General features: G+C 43.1%; 1 protein-coding gene across 1 annotated transcript in view; it reads right to left on the bottom strand.

Moving 5' to 3' along the window:
- Positions 1–17,113, bottom strand: part of adgrb2 (adhesion G protein-coupled receptor B2) — a 683,435-nt gene that overhangs the window by 403,912 nt on the left and 262,410 nt on the right. The gene's annotated exons all lie outside the window — the stretch shown is intronic.

Genomic DNA, 17,113 nt, shown 5'->3' with positions numbered 1-17,113 from the left:
CCTATTTATTTCAGAACCCCCTTCCCCTCCCCCATTTCTGAAGAAGGGTCTAGGCCCGAAACGTCAGCTTTCCTGCTCCTCTGATGCTGCTTGGCCTGCTATGTTCATCTCGCTCTTCACCTTGTTATCTCAGATTCTCCAGCATCTGCAGTTCCTCCTATCTCTCCACATTTCTATAGTGCTCTTCCCTGACAGCATCTGTTCCCATTTTGTGTTACCCAGTTCTTGCCTAACAGAATTATAATTACCCTTCCCCCAGTTATAAACTTTACCCTGCTGTATGTACCTATCCTTTTCCATGACTATTGTAAAAGTAACAGAATTATGATCGCTACCGCCAAAATGCCCTCCTACCAACAGGTCTAACACTTGGCTCGGTTCATTGCCAAGCACCAAATCCAAAGTGGCCTCTCCTCATGTTGGTCTATCTACATACTGTGTCAGGAATCCTTCCTGAACACACTGGACAAATTCCGCTCCATCTTAACTATTACAACTAAAAAGTTTCCAATCAATATTTGGAAAGTTGAAGTCACCCGTGACTACAACTCTGTGACTTCTGCACCTTTCCAGTATCTGCCTCCCAATCCGCTCCTCCACTTCTGTGCAATTATTAGGGGGTCTGTAAAAAAACCCCAACAAAGTGGCTACTCCGTTCTTGTTCCTGACCTCAACCCAAACTGACTCTGCAGACATATCATTCTCGAACTGCCTTTCAGTAGCTGCTATACTAGCCCTGACTAGCAATGCCACTCCACCGCCTCTTTTACCACCCTCCCTATTTCTTTTAAAGCATCTAAATCCCGGAACTTCCAACAACCATTCCTGTCCCTGAGTTACCCAAGTTTCTGTAATGGCCACAACATCATAGTTCCAAGTACTGACCCATGCTCTAAGTTCATCCGCCTTATTTCTGATACTTCTAGCATTGAAATATACACAATTCAAACCATCCCTGTGTCTGCAATTTCGCTCCATCGACCGCATTTCTTCATTAACAACCTCACTCCCTGTGTGTCTGTTGGAAGGCTGAATACCTCATCCTCTGAATTGCTGAATTATAGATTGCTGGATAAGAGGGGAGCATCCTTGATCCCTGGCATCAGGGAGTAAACGCTCCATTCTGGAGTCACAATTGCAGCCATAGAAATGCCTGTCTGTACTCCTCAGGGGGAGGCAATGGCCTAGTGCTGTTATTGCTGGACTGTTAATCCAGAGATCTGGATAACATTCTGGGGAATGGGTTTGAATCCCACCACGGCAGATAGTGGAATTTGAATTCGATTAAAAAAATCTGGAATTAAGAATCTAATGATGACCATGAATCCATTGTCGATTGTTGGAAAAACCCATCGGGTTCACTAATGTCTTTCGGGAAGGGAACTGCCATCCTTACCTGGTCTGGCCTACATGTAACTCCAGACCCACAGCAATGTGGTTGACTCTGAACTACCCTCTGGACAATTAGGGATGGACAATAAATGCTGCCTAGCCAGCGACGTCCTCATTCTGTTAACGAATAAAGGAAAAAAAGTAGAAAATAGTAGTTTTAAGTACCAGAAACAAATGAAAGTCAGAAGCAATATAATAAAGTATTATGAGTAAGCCAAAGTAGGGGAAGGACAGAAGAATAAATTTAATGTAAGGTAAGTTTAAGACTAAGAGTAGGCACGCCTGGAAAGCTCAGTCCTGTGTGGTGTACGACCTACAGTAGGTAGAAAATATTAGATGCTCTTGCCAGTATATATGACCACATCTGTAGGAAGAGCCACCAGTTTAATCAGCTTAAATGCTGTCTTTTGGAACTTGAGCATTGGTTGGAGGCAGAGCAGTGTATCCATGGGGCTGAGAGATAGGTGGATAGCAGATTTTCAGACATGGTCACTCTACAGTTTAACAAAGTCCAGTCAGAGAAGGAATTGGTGACCATCAGTCAAAGGAAGAGTGGCAGGTAGTTAGTGAGGAAAGCCATAATAGTGCATCTCATTCAAGAACAGATTTTCTGTGTTGGAAAATGGCAAGAGTGACAGTTTCTCTGGTGAGTGTAACCAGAGTCCGAGTGTAACCAGAGTCCAGTTGCACAAGGGAGAGACCAGAAAGAGAGGGAAAACAATAGGGGGTGGAGATTCAATAGTGAGGAGTACAGACAGGCATTTCTGTGGCTGCAGCTGTGACTCCAGAATGGAGTGTTTACTTCCTGGTGCCACGGTCAAGGATGTTACTGAAGGGCTGCACAGCATTCTGAAGAAGGAGAACAAACAGTCAGCTCGTGGTTTGCATTGGTTACAACATCATAGGTAGAGACAGGGATGTCCAGCAGCAAGAATTTAGAGAGCGAGACTAAAAAACAGGACCTCAAAGGTTGTAATGGTGCCACATACCAGTTAAGGTAGGAATATGCAGACAGAAGAGATGAAGGAGTGGTTGAACAGTAGAAGCAGGAGGGAAAGCTTTAGATTCCTGAATCACTGAGTTGCTTTCTGAGGAAAGTGGAACCTTTACAAATCTGAAAGGTTACACCTGAACTGGAATGCACCAATATCTTTGCAGGAATGTTTGCTAGTGCAATTTGTGGGGATTAATGTAATTTAACAGGGGGATGTGATATGGAGTGAAGGTACAGTAGAGGGTGACGCACAGACAACTACTAAAGAGAAACAAAGTCAGTCTAGAAAGTAGTACAAACATAGTCAAGTTAAGGCAGGAAGCATGGCAAGGCTGGATGGCTTTTTTTTTAAAGCAAGCAGTCTTGTAAGTAAGGCAGATGAGTTGAACATATTAATTGATGCACGGGAGTGTGATATTATTGCTGCCATGGAGACAGGTTGAGGGGGAGACAGGACTGGGAACTCAATATTCGGTACAGTATTTGGACGATGTAGGAATAATGAAAAAGCAGAGGTGGTATCGCAATATTCATCAAGGAGTCAATTATTGCAGTAAGGAGGAGGATATGTTAGAATGTTCCTCAAAATGAGGCCGTATGGGTATAAATTAAAATCAAAAAGATGGAGCCCCTAATTTGCTGGGGGTCTACAATTGATTCCTAAACAGTCAGGAAGAGATAAAAAGACAGATATGGAAAAAATCTCAAAGAACTGCAAAATAATACAGTAATAATTGCAGAGGATTTCAACTTCCTCAATATTAACTGGGATAGACGAAGTGTGATAAGCTTAGAGGGAGCGGAATTCTTAAAGTGTGTACAGGAAAGCTTTTTAAGTCAGTATGTAGAAAATCGTATTGGGGGTGGTAGTGCTGAATCTAATATTAAGGTAAAAAGCTGGGCAAGTGGTAAATGTGGCAACGGGGGATATTTCATAGAATCATAGAATTATAGAATCCCTGCAGTGCGGAAAGAGGCTATTTCAGCCCACTGAGTCTGCAGTGACCCTTCAAAGAGCTTCCCACCCAGACCCACCTAAACCCATCCCCGCACATAGTATGGCCAATTCACCTAACCTGCACATCTTTGAACTGTAGGAGGAAAGCACAGCACCTGGCAGGAAGTCAAGCAGACAAAGGGAGAATGTGCAAATTCCACACAGTTACCAAAACCTGGAATCAAACCCAGGTCCTTGGTGCTGTGAGGCAGCAGTGCTAACCACTCAGCTACCGAGCTGTCCTAAGTCAGTTTTTCAGTCATAGTCACCGTCAGCATTCCACTCATAGTGACCATAATTCAATACAATTTAAAATAATAATGGATAAAGATTGAGATGGACCAGCAACTAAAGATTCTAAATTGGGGGAAGACTAAAGGTTCTGAACTAGGGATTGTTGATTTCAATTATATAAGACTGGATCTGGCTAAAGTGGACTGGGAGCAGCACTTGTAGGAAAATCCACATCAGGGAGACATTCAAAAGGTAATGGAGTACGCAGGGCCAATGTTCCTGTAAAGGTGAAGGATGGGACAAACAAGTCTAGAGAACCCTGTTGTCATGGGATGTACAGGATTGGACATGGGAAAGAAAGGAAGCTTGTCTTAAATACCAAAGGTTCAAAACACCAATTGCCTAGAGGATTATAGACGTGCAGGGGTTGCTAAAAAAGCAAATTAGGAAAACAAAGAGGGGATATAAAAACAAGGAACAAGAACAAAGTTGCTGGAAAAGCTCAGCAGGTCTGGCAGCATCTGTGGAGAAGAAAACAGAGTTAACGTTTCGGGTCCGGTGACCCTTCCTCAGAACTGGGGATATAAACCTAGGGGATGTAAAAATACTGGTGTATAACATTAAGGAAAATTCAAAGGCATTTATAAGTACGATAAGGAGAAGAGAATAACTGGGGAAAAGTATGGGCCAAAGTGGTAACGTATGTGGGGAGCCGGACAGCATAGCTAAGGTTTTACATGAGTAGTTTGTATCTGTATTCACCATAGAGAAGGACAGTAGAGGTATAGAAATCAAGGAGGGGGATCTATGATACACTTGAAAAAATTAGCATTGAGGGGAAAGAGTTATTGGTAGTTTTATCAGGCTTGATAGTGGAGATATACCTTGGGCTGCAGTGGGAGGCAAGGGAGGAAATTGCCAGGGCAATTAATACATTAGAAAAACCGAAAGAACTGCGGATGCTGTAAGTCAGGAACAAAACAAAGTTGCTGGAAAAGCCCAGCAGGTCTGGCAGCATCTGTGAAGGGAAAAACCCGAGTTAACGTTCCGGGTCTCATTAACTTTGAAACCCTCTCTGACCACAGGAGGGGTGCCAGAGGACTAGAGGACAGCTGATACCAGTATTCAAGAAGGGATAAACTGGGAAATTATAGGCCAGCAAAGCTAACATATTCCAAGAAAACTACCAGAAAAAGTTGAGTGACAGAATTAAACTCCACTTGATGGGGCAAGTATTAATCAAGGATGGCTTTACAGGAGAAGATCATGTCTAACAAATTTCAATTTTTCAAGGAGGTGGCAAGATATGTAGATGAGGGGAGTACAATTGTTGTAGTCTACGTGGATTTCCGTAAGGCTTTTCACAAGGTCTTGCATGGCAGATCAGCTAAGAAGCTAAGCAACCAGAGAATCCAGGACAATTTGACGAATTGGCTCAGTGTAGGAAGCAGAGGAAGACGGTTGAAAAGTATTTTTGTGACTGGATGCTTATGTCCACTGATGTATCAGAGGGTTCAGTGCTGGGTTCCTTGCTTTTTGCCATGTTTATTAATGATCCAGTCATGAATGTAGGAAATATGATCAGTAATTTTGCAGATGACATGAAAATTGGTAATATAATAAATAGCGAAAAGATAGGGAGAAACTTTCCCATTAGTAGAGGGGTCAATAACTGATGTTGCACAGTTTTAGGTAAGGAATAGGTGGTTCAGAGGAGATTTGAGGAACTTTTTTTCAACCCAACTGGTTGTGGGTATCTAGAACTCACTGCCTGAAAGGGTGGTAGAGGTAGGAACCCTTAAGAACAATTTAGATGAACACTTGAAACTCGACAGCATACGAAGTTATGGGCCAAGTGCTAGAAAACGGGATTAGAATAAATGGATGTTTGATGACACAATGAGCCAAGGGGCTCCTGTCTGTGTGTCTTTGACTCTATCATACGTTGTCGTGCTTTAATAAGGTGACTGCAGCCATCAACCATCAAGTGGCTAAATTCATCGTCCAGTGGACACCACTTGAGGAGCTTTAAGGTTGCACCTGAACATTTTAGCAGTGTCACCTATTCACATTTCAGAAGGGATCATAGCTAGTGGTGTTGAGGACATTTCACTACTGTGATATGTAACTCCAATGAATAGGAATATATTATGATAAACACAAAATGACAGCAGTGCCTCTTTTTACATTATCATAAGAGAAATAGGTACATAATACTCAATAGCGTGCCATTTTTTTCACCAAATCATCCATGGGGAGGAGACAGCCATAGAGATAGCCAGCATAACAAATGAGAAGAAAGAAGGCCCTTTGAAACAAACCAAATTTATGGTACAGCTGGTGATCACAGAAGGCAATGTGGCCATCTACTACTCTGAGTAACATTGGGTAGCTGATCTGGATTACAGATTTGACCATGGCAAGGGTAAATGGGCCTTCATTTATTCTAAGTGATTAGATGTTTCAGAATTGATCTTGCCTCTTTGTAATTCTCTATCCCAAAGGGCAGCAGAAGCTCAGCCATTGAGGATTTTCGAGAAAGAGAATGATAGATTTCCAATATTAAAGATATCAAGAGATATGGAGATTGTGCAGAAAAAATGGTGTTGACGTCAAAGATTAGCCATGCTGTGACTGGGCATAGCTGAGACAAATCTGCAATTAGCAATCAGCAAAGAAAACCTGTTGCATGCATGTGATTCTTTCCCTTAAGGAAGGAAATTATAAGTCGTCTGGCCTAAGTGTAACTCCAGACCCACAGAAATGCAGATGACTTTTAACTATCATCTGAAACTGATCCCTTACCAGGAGCTGCACCAAAAATGATTTTGTGACCTGGTGATGCCATAATGAAAGACTACTGTTATGTATTATGGTTGGTGTATATTATGCTGGGACACCAACCCATTAAGAGGTAAATCACACTGGTGAGTCGTCAGCCAGGTTCATGAGCTTGGTCAGTCTTGTCTTGAGATTTTACAGAGTGCACGGCGACTGAATAAACTACCCTGGTGAATTACAGTAAATGACAACTTTGTATGTTTTTTATACTACTGGAGCCTAGTAACTGTCCAGTACAGAATAACTGTGTCTGTATGTGTGTAGAAAAAGAAAGGATATTTTTTCATTCATCATAGCTCTCCGACATTAGACTGACAGGAGAGGAATAGCACCCAACTTTGCATGTAGTAAAAGAAAAGGAGAAGGATAGCGGATTTCTTGATCCTGAACATAAAAATACCTGAACAATTCGAACCTTAAACATGAAGCAATCTGGAGGGTAAGACGCAGCCGATAGAGCTCATCATGTATGTGTTCCCTCAGTCACCACTGCAGACATCAGATCGGCCTTTTTGAGCGTGAGTCCACAGAAAGCGACTGGCCTAGATGGAGTCCCCAGCCGTGCACTCAGATCCTGCGCTTACCAGCTGGCGGGACTATTTGCTGACATATATAACGTCTCCTCATTATGATCTGAAGTCCCCACCTGCTTCAAGAAGACCACTATCATCCCAGTGCCAAAGAAAACTGATGCAACACGCGTCAATGACTACCACCCGCTGGCCCTTACCTCCACAATTATGAAGTGCTTCGAGACCTTAGTCAAGGCTCATATCAACTTTAGCTTCCCCATCCTGCCTGATCCCTTGCAATTCACCTACCATCTTTACAGGTCCACGGCAGATGCCAACTCCCTGGCCCGATACTCATTCCTGGAATAGCTGGACAACAAGGATACCTATGTCAGGCTCTTACATACTGACTACAGCTCCACTTTCAACACCGTAATTCTAACCAAACTAATCTCCAAACTCCAAGACCTAGGTCTCTGCTCAGCCCTCTACAACTGGATCCTCAACTTCCTGACCCACAGTTAGCAATCAGTGAGAATAGGCAACAACACTCCTCAATGATAATCCTCAATACTGGCACCTTACAAGGCTGTGTACTCAGCCCCTTACTATACACTAACTCCATCTACAAGTTCGCTGATGACACCACCTTTGTAAGCCAGTTCTCAAACAATGACAAGACAGAATACAGGAAAGAGATAGAGTGCTTGGTGGCATGGAGTAAAGTGTCTCCCTCAGTGTTAGCAAAAAGAAAGAGCTGGTCATTGACTTCAGGAAGCAAGGTGGAGGGTACACCCCTGTCGTATCATGGTGCTAAGGTGAAGATGTTCAAGAGTGTCAAGTTCCTAGGAGTGACCATCACCCACAATCTGTCCTGATCCACCCACATTGACGCTACTGTCAAGAAAGCACAACAACATCTCTACTTCCTCAGGATGCTAAGGAAATTCGGCATGTCCATAAACACTCTTACCAATTTTTATAGATGCACCATAGGCTGGACACATTGCAGTGTGGTATGGCGACTGCTGTGGCCAGATTGTAAGAAACGACAGAGCATTGTGAACACAGCGCAGTCTATCACGCAAGCCAACCTTTCATCCATTGACTCCATCTAGAGTTCTCGTTGCCATGATAAGGCAGCCAACACTACCAAAGATCCCTCCCGCTCCAGTTATAATCTCTTCCAACCTCTTCCATCAGGCAGCAGATACAAAAGCTTAAACACACGTACCAACAGATTCAAGAATGGCTTCTTCCCTGCTGTTATTAGACTTCTTAATGGACATCTCAAATTTTAAATTTAATGTTGATCTCGCTCTTTGTGCACTTTCTCTGCAACCGCAAAATTGTTTTATTTGCTCTTTTCCACTACCCTAATGCAACGAACTGCCTGCACTGCATGCAAAACAAAACTTTTCTCTGTATATATGTTCATGTGACAATAATAAATCAAATCAAATCAAATAAAATCAAATCAAGTGAGAGTTCTCAGGCAGAGATAGTAGGAACTGCAGATGCTGGAGAATCTGAGATAACAAGGTGTAGAACTGGATGAATACAGCAGGCCAAACAGCATCAGAGGAGCAGGAAGGCTGACGTTTCGGGCCTAGACCCTTCTTCAGAAAATGAAGAAAAAAGTGTGAAGTGATTCATTTTGGAAGGTTGAATTTGAATGCAGAATACAGGATTAACGGCAGGATTCTCAGCAGTCTGGAGGAACAGAGGCATCTTAGGGTCCCCATCCATTGATCCCTCAAAGTTGCTACCCAAGTTGATAGGGTTGTAAAGAAGGCATATGGTGTTTGGTTTTCATTGGCAGGGGAATTGAGTTTAAGAGCCGCGAGGTTATGCTGCAGCTCTATAAAACTCTGGTTCGACCACACTTGGAATATTGCGTTCAGTTCTGGCCACCTCATTTATAGGAAAGGTGTGGAAGCTTTAGAGAAGTTGCAGAGGAGATTTACTAGGATGCTGCCTGGACTGGAGGGCAGGACCCTTCCTTTTCTGAAGAAGGGTCTAGGCCCGAAACGTCAGCCTTCCTGCTCCTCTGATGCTGCTTGGCCTGCTGGGTTCATCCAGCTCTACACCTTGTTATCTCAGAGTTTTCAGGCATGAAGTCAAGGAAGGAAAAAGAAAGTCCCCTAATCAGAATTAGAAATTAATGATATCTGTTGTAATTCATCTTGGGGGCAAACCTAATATCATAATAACAGATTTAAGAAGGTTTTGGTTGTAAAATCTGGTTGTGCAAATTAAAAACAAAACGGCTGGTCAAATGTGGCACCATCAGGCCCTTTGAAGGAGGCTCAGAAGGCTAGAGGGTCTAAATTGAAGTTTCAGTTATTTCATTATGGCAAATCGAATTGCAGATAAATTGGTAGTACCCCTGTTCCTCAGTACTATAGGCAGTAAAGCCTTTATTGTATTGGGAAATCTTGTCCAGCCAGACAAATCAGGAAGCAAATCATATAGTTAATTGATATTTAGAGGACTATTATGCCCCAAACCTCCTAATAACTGCAGAGAGGTTCAGATTTCACCAGAGGAATCAAATGGAAGAGGAATCATACTGCCGCCAAAGCTAACACTGAAGCCACTGCAGTACTGCCATAGCCAGGAAGAACAGACCAGACCCACCAAATCGCCAACACTGAAGGTGTCGCTCATGCTGTTGCCACTATAGTCACCAAAGATGCCACATCGCTACCACAGCCACAAGGAACGGACTTGAACCACCATGCCACCACTGCTACAGCCACCGCTGAAACCATTGCACCACTGCCAAGAGGAATGGACCAGACCGGCCAAGTCACCGATGATGAAGCCTTTGCTCAAGCTGTGACCACCATGGCCACGAGGAATGGACATCCAGATCTACCACACTGCTGCCACTACCGCAGCAGGCCATCGCTACTGCCTTCCTCCTCATAGCCACAGAAAAGAAGAAAAGGTGAATTCTGACACTAAAGAGAAATGAAGAAACAAAAAAAAGGAAGAATGTGACTGGCCAGGAAAGCAAGAGCTTAAAGGCTCCAGAACCCATACACTTGCTACCCTTCCGCTGGTGCCATCTTGTTTAGAGTTGTGCCTAAATTAGAGGGGGATCCCAAAAAAGAGGTAGACATCCGTCAGTACATAGAACATAGAACAGTACAGCACAGTACAGGCCTTTCAGCCTATGATGTCGTGCCAACCTATTATCCTACTAAGATCAATCTACCCTGCATACCCTACATTTTACTATCCTCCATGTGCCTATCCAAGAGTCGCTTAAAAGTCTCTGAAGTATCCGATTCACTAGCACTGCCGGCAGCATGTTCCACACACCCACCACTCTCTGTGTAAAGAACCTACCCGTGACATCTCCCCTATACCTTCCTCCAATCACCGTAAAATTATGCCCCCTCGTAATAGTCATTTCCACCCTGGGGAAAAGTCTCTGAGTATCAACCTTATCTATCCTCTCATCATCTTGTAGACCTCTATCAAGTCACCTCTCATCCTTCTTTGCTCCAATGAAAAAAGCCCTGGTTCCCTCAACCTTTCCTCATAAGACCTGCCCTCCAGTCCAGGCAGCATTGTCTGATTCATCCTAGTAAATCTCCTCTGCAACCTCTCTAAAGCTTCCACACCTTTCCTATAATGAGGTGGCCAGAACTGAACACAATATTCCAAGTGTGGTCGAGCCAGAGTTTTATAGAGCTGCAGCATAATCTCGCAGCTCTTAAACTCAATTCCCCTGCCAATGAAAACCAAACACCGTATGCCTTCTTTACAACCCTAACAACTTGGGTAGCAACTTTGAGGGATCAATGGATGGGGACCCCAAGATCCCTCTGTTCCTCCAGACTGCTGAGAATCCTGCCATTAATCCTGTATTCTGAATTCAAATTTGACCTTCCAAAATGAATCACTTCACACTTTTCTGGGTTGAATTCCATCTGCCACTTCTTTGCCCAGCTCTGCATCCTGTCAATGTCCCGTTGCAACCTACAACAGCTCTCCACGCTGTCCACAACACCTTCGTGTCATCTGCAAACTTACTAACCCACCCTTCCACTTCCACATCCAAGTCATTTATAAAGATCACAAAGAGCAGAGGTCCCAGAACAGATCCCTGTGGAACACCACTGGTCACCGAGCTCCAGGCTGAATACTTTCCATCCACTACCACCCTCTTCTACTGGACAGCCAGTTTTGCATCCTTATCCTTTTACTTATTTTCAAAACAATTTACAACCAAAATCTGAGCCATATGCCATTCAAGCATGCCAACATCACTGTTGAAAAGAAAAAACAGGTAGTGCCCTTAAAAGAGTTTATAATGATGATGGTGTAACTGCAGGACTAGGCTGCTGAGCAAAAACTAAAATTGAACTAGGGGTCTGTTAACAAATTGTCTGATTCTAAATCAAATCTACAAGACATCTTAAATAAGCACCACAGTGTTTTTAAAGATAGCCTTGGAGAAATGGAGGGATAACAGGTTAAACTCAAATTGAAACCAGATAGTCAACCCAAAAGTCTGAGGGCACACACTGTTCCACAAGCCATCCGTCCAAAAGTTGAAGCTGACCTAATGGACACCAGATCAGTTGAACCAGTCATGACCAGCAATTTGACAACACCCATCATACCCTTATAAAACACGACGGATCAATCCAAATCTGCGGTGACTTCAAAATTACTGCGAATCCAGTGCTTCGTGCAGATAAATACAAACTGCCCTTAATCGGGGCCAAGAAAATGCAAAGATGGATTGCTGAAAAGCCAACCAGCAGATGGGACTAGATACTGAATCCCAATACCTGCTGACAATAGTGACTTATTGGGGCTTCTTTTGATATAAAAGGTTCCCATTGGGATCACATCGGCCCCTTATTTTGAAGGTCTGTTACCCAAATGTTAAGTGGACTAAAATGGGTATAATATTACCTCAATGATATCTTGATCACCAGCTCCTCAGAGGAAATGCACGTGGGGAGTCTAGAGGAGGCACTAAAACAGCTGCATGCACACGGGTTATGAACAAAAAAGGAAAAGGGTAACTTTTTCCAGAACTCGATTGAATACTCAGGGAACATCACTGACATTGTCCGTAAAAAAGACCCTGAGGTTCCAGTTGCTTGCCACTTCAACACACCACTGTGTTTCCTGGCCAACATCTCTGTCTCAGGCTTGCTGCAATGCTCCTGTGAAGCTCAGCACAAGCTGGAAGAACAGCACCTCATTTTCTGCTTTGGAACTCTGCAGCTTTCTTCTCATAATATCGATTTCAACAATTTTTGGGCTTCAACACCCTTCCCCATGCTTTCCCCCCTCCCCAAACACTAGGTCTTGTGATCACATGGGCTGCTACAACACAAAACCCATTGTCAGCTACTAATAGTTCTCATTAGTAGCTATTCTTCCCCCTAAACTGACCTTTAACCACTCCTTTGTCCAACTGGTTTTCTTTCTGTTTGGGCTCTATCTCCACCTGTCATTTACTCCTCCTGCTATGTACACAAAAACCATTGTTTTCTTTGCTACTATTAGTTCTGAAGAAGGGTCACTGGCCTCAAAATGCTACCTTTGATTTCTCTCCACAGATGCTGCCACAACTGCTGAGGTTTTCCAGCAATTTCTGTTTTTGCTGATTTCCAGCATCCTCAGCTCTTACAGTTTTTTGTCTGGTGTTATTTTTGGTGGCTGAATTTGGATGCCTAGATTGAAAAAAAAAGCCACCTTATGCCAGGCTTGTGCCAAAATCATAAACTTATCATTATTGCTGCCGTTACATTCCTGGAAATGGCCCAAGATGCCATAGCAGTGTGTCTGCATTGATTTTGCCAGCCTCTTTGAGGATCAAGTACTGCTGATGATAGATGATGCTCATTCTAAGTGGCCGGAGTTGATAGTAATGACATTCATTGTTCAAGGTCAATTTCTCAGTTCCAGAAAATCTCTGCAGGAATTCCTCAGGGTAGTGTTCGTGATCCAACCATCTTAAATACTCCACCATAAGGACTACAGCGGGGATGTTCTGGTGACTACAATGTTCAGGACCATTTGCGGCCCCACAGATGTAGAAGCAGTCCATATGCAAATACAGCAAGGCCTGGACAATATCTGTCCATGGGCTAACAAGTACCAAGGAATGAGCATCTCCAACAAGAGAGAACCTAACCATTGCCCCTTGACATTCAATGGCATTAACCATTGCTGAATCCTTCAATATTAACATCCTTTGGGGTGCTAATGACCAGGAACAGAACTGAAGTAACCGTATAAATGTAGAAGCATTAAGGGCAGGTCATAGTCCAGGAATCTTGTAGCGAGTAACTCACCTCTTAACTTCCAAAAGCCTATCCACTATCTACAAGGCACAAGACAGAAGTGTGACAGAATACTTCCCACTTTTTTAGATGAGTACAACTCCAGTAACATACAAGAAGCTTGCCACCATTAAGACAAAGAACCCTATTTGGTAGGCATTACATCCACAAATGTTCATGCTCTTTACCAATGATCATAGAATCACTACAGTGTGGAAGGAGACCATTTGGCCCATCGAGTCTGAACTGATCCTCTGAAGAGCATTCCTCTCAGACTTAGCTCCCTATCCCTGCAACACTACATTTTACCATGGCTAATCCACCGAACCTGCACATTCTGGACACTAAGGCGAAATTTTGCATGGCCAATCCACCTAAACTGCACAACTCGGGACTGTGGGAGGAAACTACAGCAACCGGTGGAAACCCATGCAGACACAGAGAATACGCAAACTGCACACAGACAATCACCCAAGCCTGGAATCGAACCTGGGTCCCTGGCACTGCAAGGGACCACTGAGCCACCGTGCTGCCCTACTGATGCACAGCAGTAGTAGTGTGTAACACCTACAAAATGCACCACAGAAATTTATCAAGGCTCCCTAGATGCACCTTTCAAACACGTGATCACTACCATCTAAAAGGACAAGACAGCAGATACATGGGAATAATACCACCTCCAAGTTTCCCTGTAAGCCACTCACTATCCTGATTTGGAAATATATCACCATTTCTTTAGTATAGCTGGGTCAAAGCCTGGAACTCCCCTCTTATAAGCTGTGAGAGCACCTACATCAAATGTACCACGGTAGTTCAAGAAAGTAGCTCAGCACCACGTTCTCAAGAGCAAATTGGAATTTTCAATAAATGCTGGACCAGCCAGTGACATCCATATCCCATGAATGAATAAAAAGAATCTTAATATCATGGAAAGAACTAAATTGGCTTATGATTGGCATCTGTGATGGTGGGAGGTCTCAGGAGGCTGAAAAAGGTTGCTGGGTGACAACCAGTCAGAAATGTTTTAGTCCATAATTTGACCTGGTGCCATGAGACTTCATAAGATCCACAGTCAATTTGAAAACTCCCAGGGCAAATCATAGATCATAGATCATAGATCATAAATCACAGAATCCCTACAGGGTGGAAACAGGCCCTTCGGCCTGACAAGTCCATACTGACCCTTGGAGCATCCCACCCAGACACATCCCCTTGTAACTCACCTAAGCTACACATCCCTGAACACTATGGGCAATTTAGCATGGCCAATCCACCTAACCTGCACATCTTTGGACTGTGGGAGGAAACCGGAGTACCCGGAGGAAACCCATGCAGACAGTGAGAATGGGCAAACTCCACACAGACAGTCACCTGAGGGTGGAATCAAACCCGGGTCCCTGGCGCTGTGAGGCAGCAGTGCTAACCACTGAGCCATCGTGCCACCCCTCCTTCTCAACGTATAGATTGATCATCCCCTTGTTACTTCTGGCTGAAGGGGGTTGCAAATGCTTTCTCCTTGTCTTCTGCAAGCAATTATTGATGCCCCATCATTGACACTGGGGATGTCTGTGGAACATCATCCTCCAGTCAGTTCTTGAATTATCTAACTCAGAGGAAGTGGTGGAAGCAGGTACAATTACAACATGTAAAAGGCATCTGGACAGATATATGAATAGGAAGGATTTAGAGGAATATGGGCCAAATGTTGGCAAATGGGACTAGATCAGTTTAAGATATCTGGCTGGCATGGACGAGTTGGACCAAAGGGTCTGTTTCCATGCTACATAACTCTATGACTGGATGTAACAGGCCTTCAGTGATTTGACCTGATCTGCTGGTTGAGGGATTGTTTGGGTCGGTCTATTGGATGCTGCTTCCACTCTGAGTTGAAAATCTCTCCAGAATACATTTCAAGAAATCTGCCCTTTCTAAAACCTTTACACTATGACTATCCCAATTACAGTTGGGGAAGTTGAAAACCCTATTGTAATTACATTCTTATGGTTTTTACACACCTCAGTAAATTGGCTACATAATCTGCTCCACTACTGACCGTTGACTGTTTAGGCATCCATTAGGCACTCCCAACCATGTGACTGCCTGCTTTTTAATTCTCCTAAACTCTACTCACAAAGCCTCATTTAAAGACTCTTCAAAAAAATCTTCCCTTTTCACTTCAGTAACTTACTTTTCAATTAATAATGCAACATCACCTCCTCTTTTACACCCTCCCTGTCTTGCCTGAAGATACATTACTCTAGAATGTTGAGTTGCCAGTCCTGCCCCTTCCTCAATAATGTCTCCATTGTTGTTAATGTTTTAACTGAGCTTGTTAAAAGCTCAATTTACCCAATATTACCCTAATCATGCCATAATGCAGTTCACGGAGCATGTGGGAGGGATTCGGTAGTCTGATTCCTTTTTCAAAGTTTATGATATGGCAGGAAGGAAAGTGGGGTACTATCTTTAGAGGATGCCCTTTGACAATTGTGTCACCTACTGAGAAGACAGTAATTCCCCCACTTTTTTCCTACCTGTCAACACCTCTAAACCCACTTCTAAAATGCAACACTAAAGAACTCTTCCTTCAAGTGGGCAAACCCTTTCTTCCAAATACCCCCGACTAAACTCACTGCAGGATCAATGGCTGTCATTTTCCTGGAGTTGCTTGATGTACTGGCAGCATCCACTATTGATTCTTGGCATTGTATAGTACAGTATGGAAACAATGTTTACAATATGCTAATAAAATATCGTGCATATTTTGATACATTATTGATCAACATTGAAGATGTTTAAGACATGCAAGATATACTGGAAAGCATTCCCTCTATTTGTTATATGATCTTTAAATAGTGAATAGAGGACACATTCTCTCTTGAAAATATTTGCATTCATAAGTTGTTCAGATATTTGATATTATATTTCTTTGATTAATACCAGTTCAGCTGAAAAGTCTCCTTCATATTTCATTCTTTAACTCAATGTAACCAATTTTCTTTGAAAGAGGGGTACAATGCATGTTTTTACAAACCATCACATCTACAATAGGAAATCACTAAGGTTCTAGTACAACTTCAACTGGTTCCATCAACAGTGCTGAGAGCAGCTGAAAATGGAAGCATTTTGAGGCTTTAGGTTTCATGATATAGTAAATAGTAAGAGTGAGTTAGAGGGTTTTATGACACATAAACATAGAACAGAACAGCACAGGAATGGGCCCTTCAGCCCACAATGTTGTGCTGAACATGAAATTAACTAATCCCTTCTGCCTGCCCTCGGTCCATATCCCTCCATTCCTTGCATATTTATGTGCTTATCTAAAAGCCCATTAAATGCCCCTATCGTATCTATGTCCACCACCACTGCTGGCAGCATGTTCCAGACACCTCTACGTAAAAAAAACCTGCCCCTAACATCTCCTTTGAAACTTCCCCCTCTCACCTTAAATACATGCCCTCCAATATTAGACATTTCAACTCTGGGAAAAAGATTCTGACTGCCAACTCTATCTATGCATCTCATAATTTTATAGACTTCCATCAAGTCTCCCCTCAGCCTCCACCGCTCCAGTGAGAACAACCCTGGTTTTTCTAGTCTCTTCTTATAGCTCGTACCCTCTAATCCAGGCACCCTCTCCAAAGCTTCCACATCCTTCCTGTTATGTGGCGATTAGCCTGAATGCAATGCTCTAAGTGTGGCATAACCAAAGACTTATAAATTTGCAACATGACATCCTGACTCTTGTATTCAATGTCCTGACCAATAAAGGCAAACATGCTAAATGCCCTCTTTACATAAAGATTTACATAAATTGTCAGAG

This window comes from Rhincodon typus, chromosome 27, assembly GCF_021869965.1.
Source record: "Rhincodon typus isolate 14 chromosome 27, sRhiTyp1.1, whole genome shotgun sequence".
Classification (NCBI taxonomy): domain Eukaryota; kingdom Metazoa; phylum Chordata; class Chondrichthyes; order Orectolobiformes; family Rhincodontidae; genus Rhincodon; species Rhincodon typus.
Note: the sequence above shows the minus strand (reverse complement) of the source record. Positions and strands in the feature narration are given on the sequence as shown.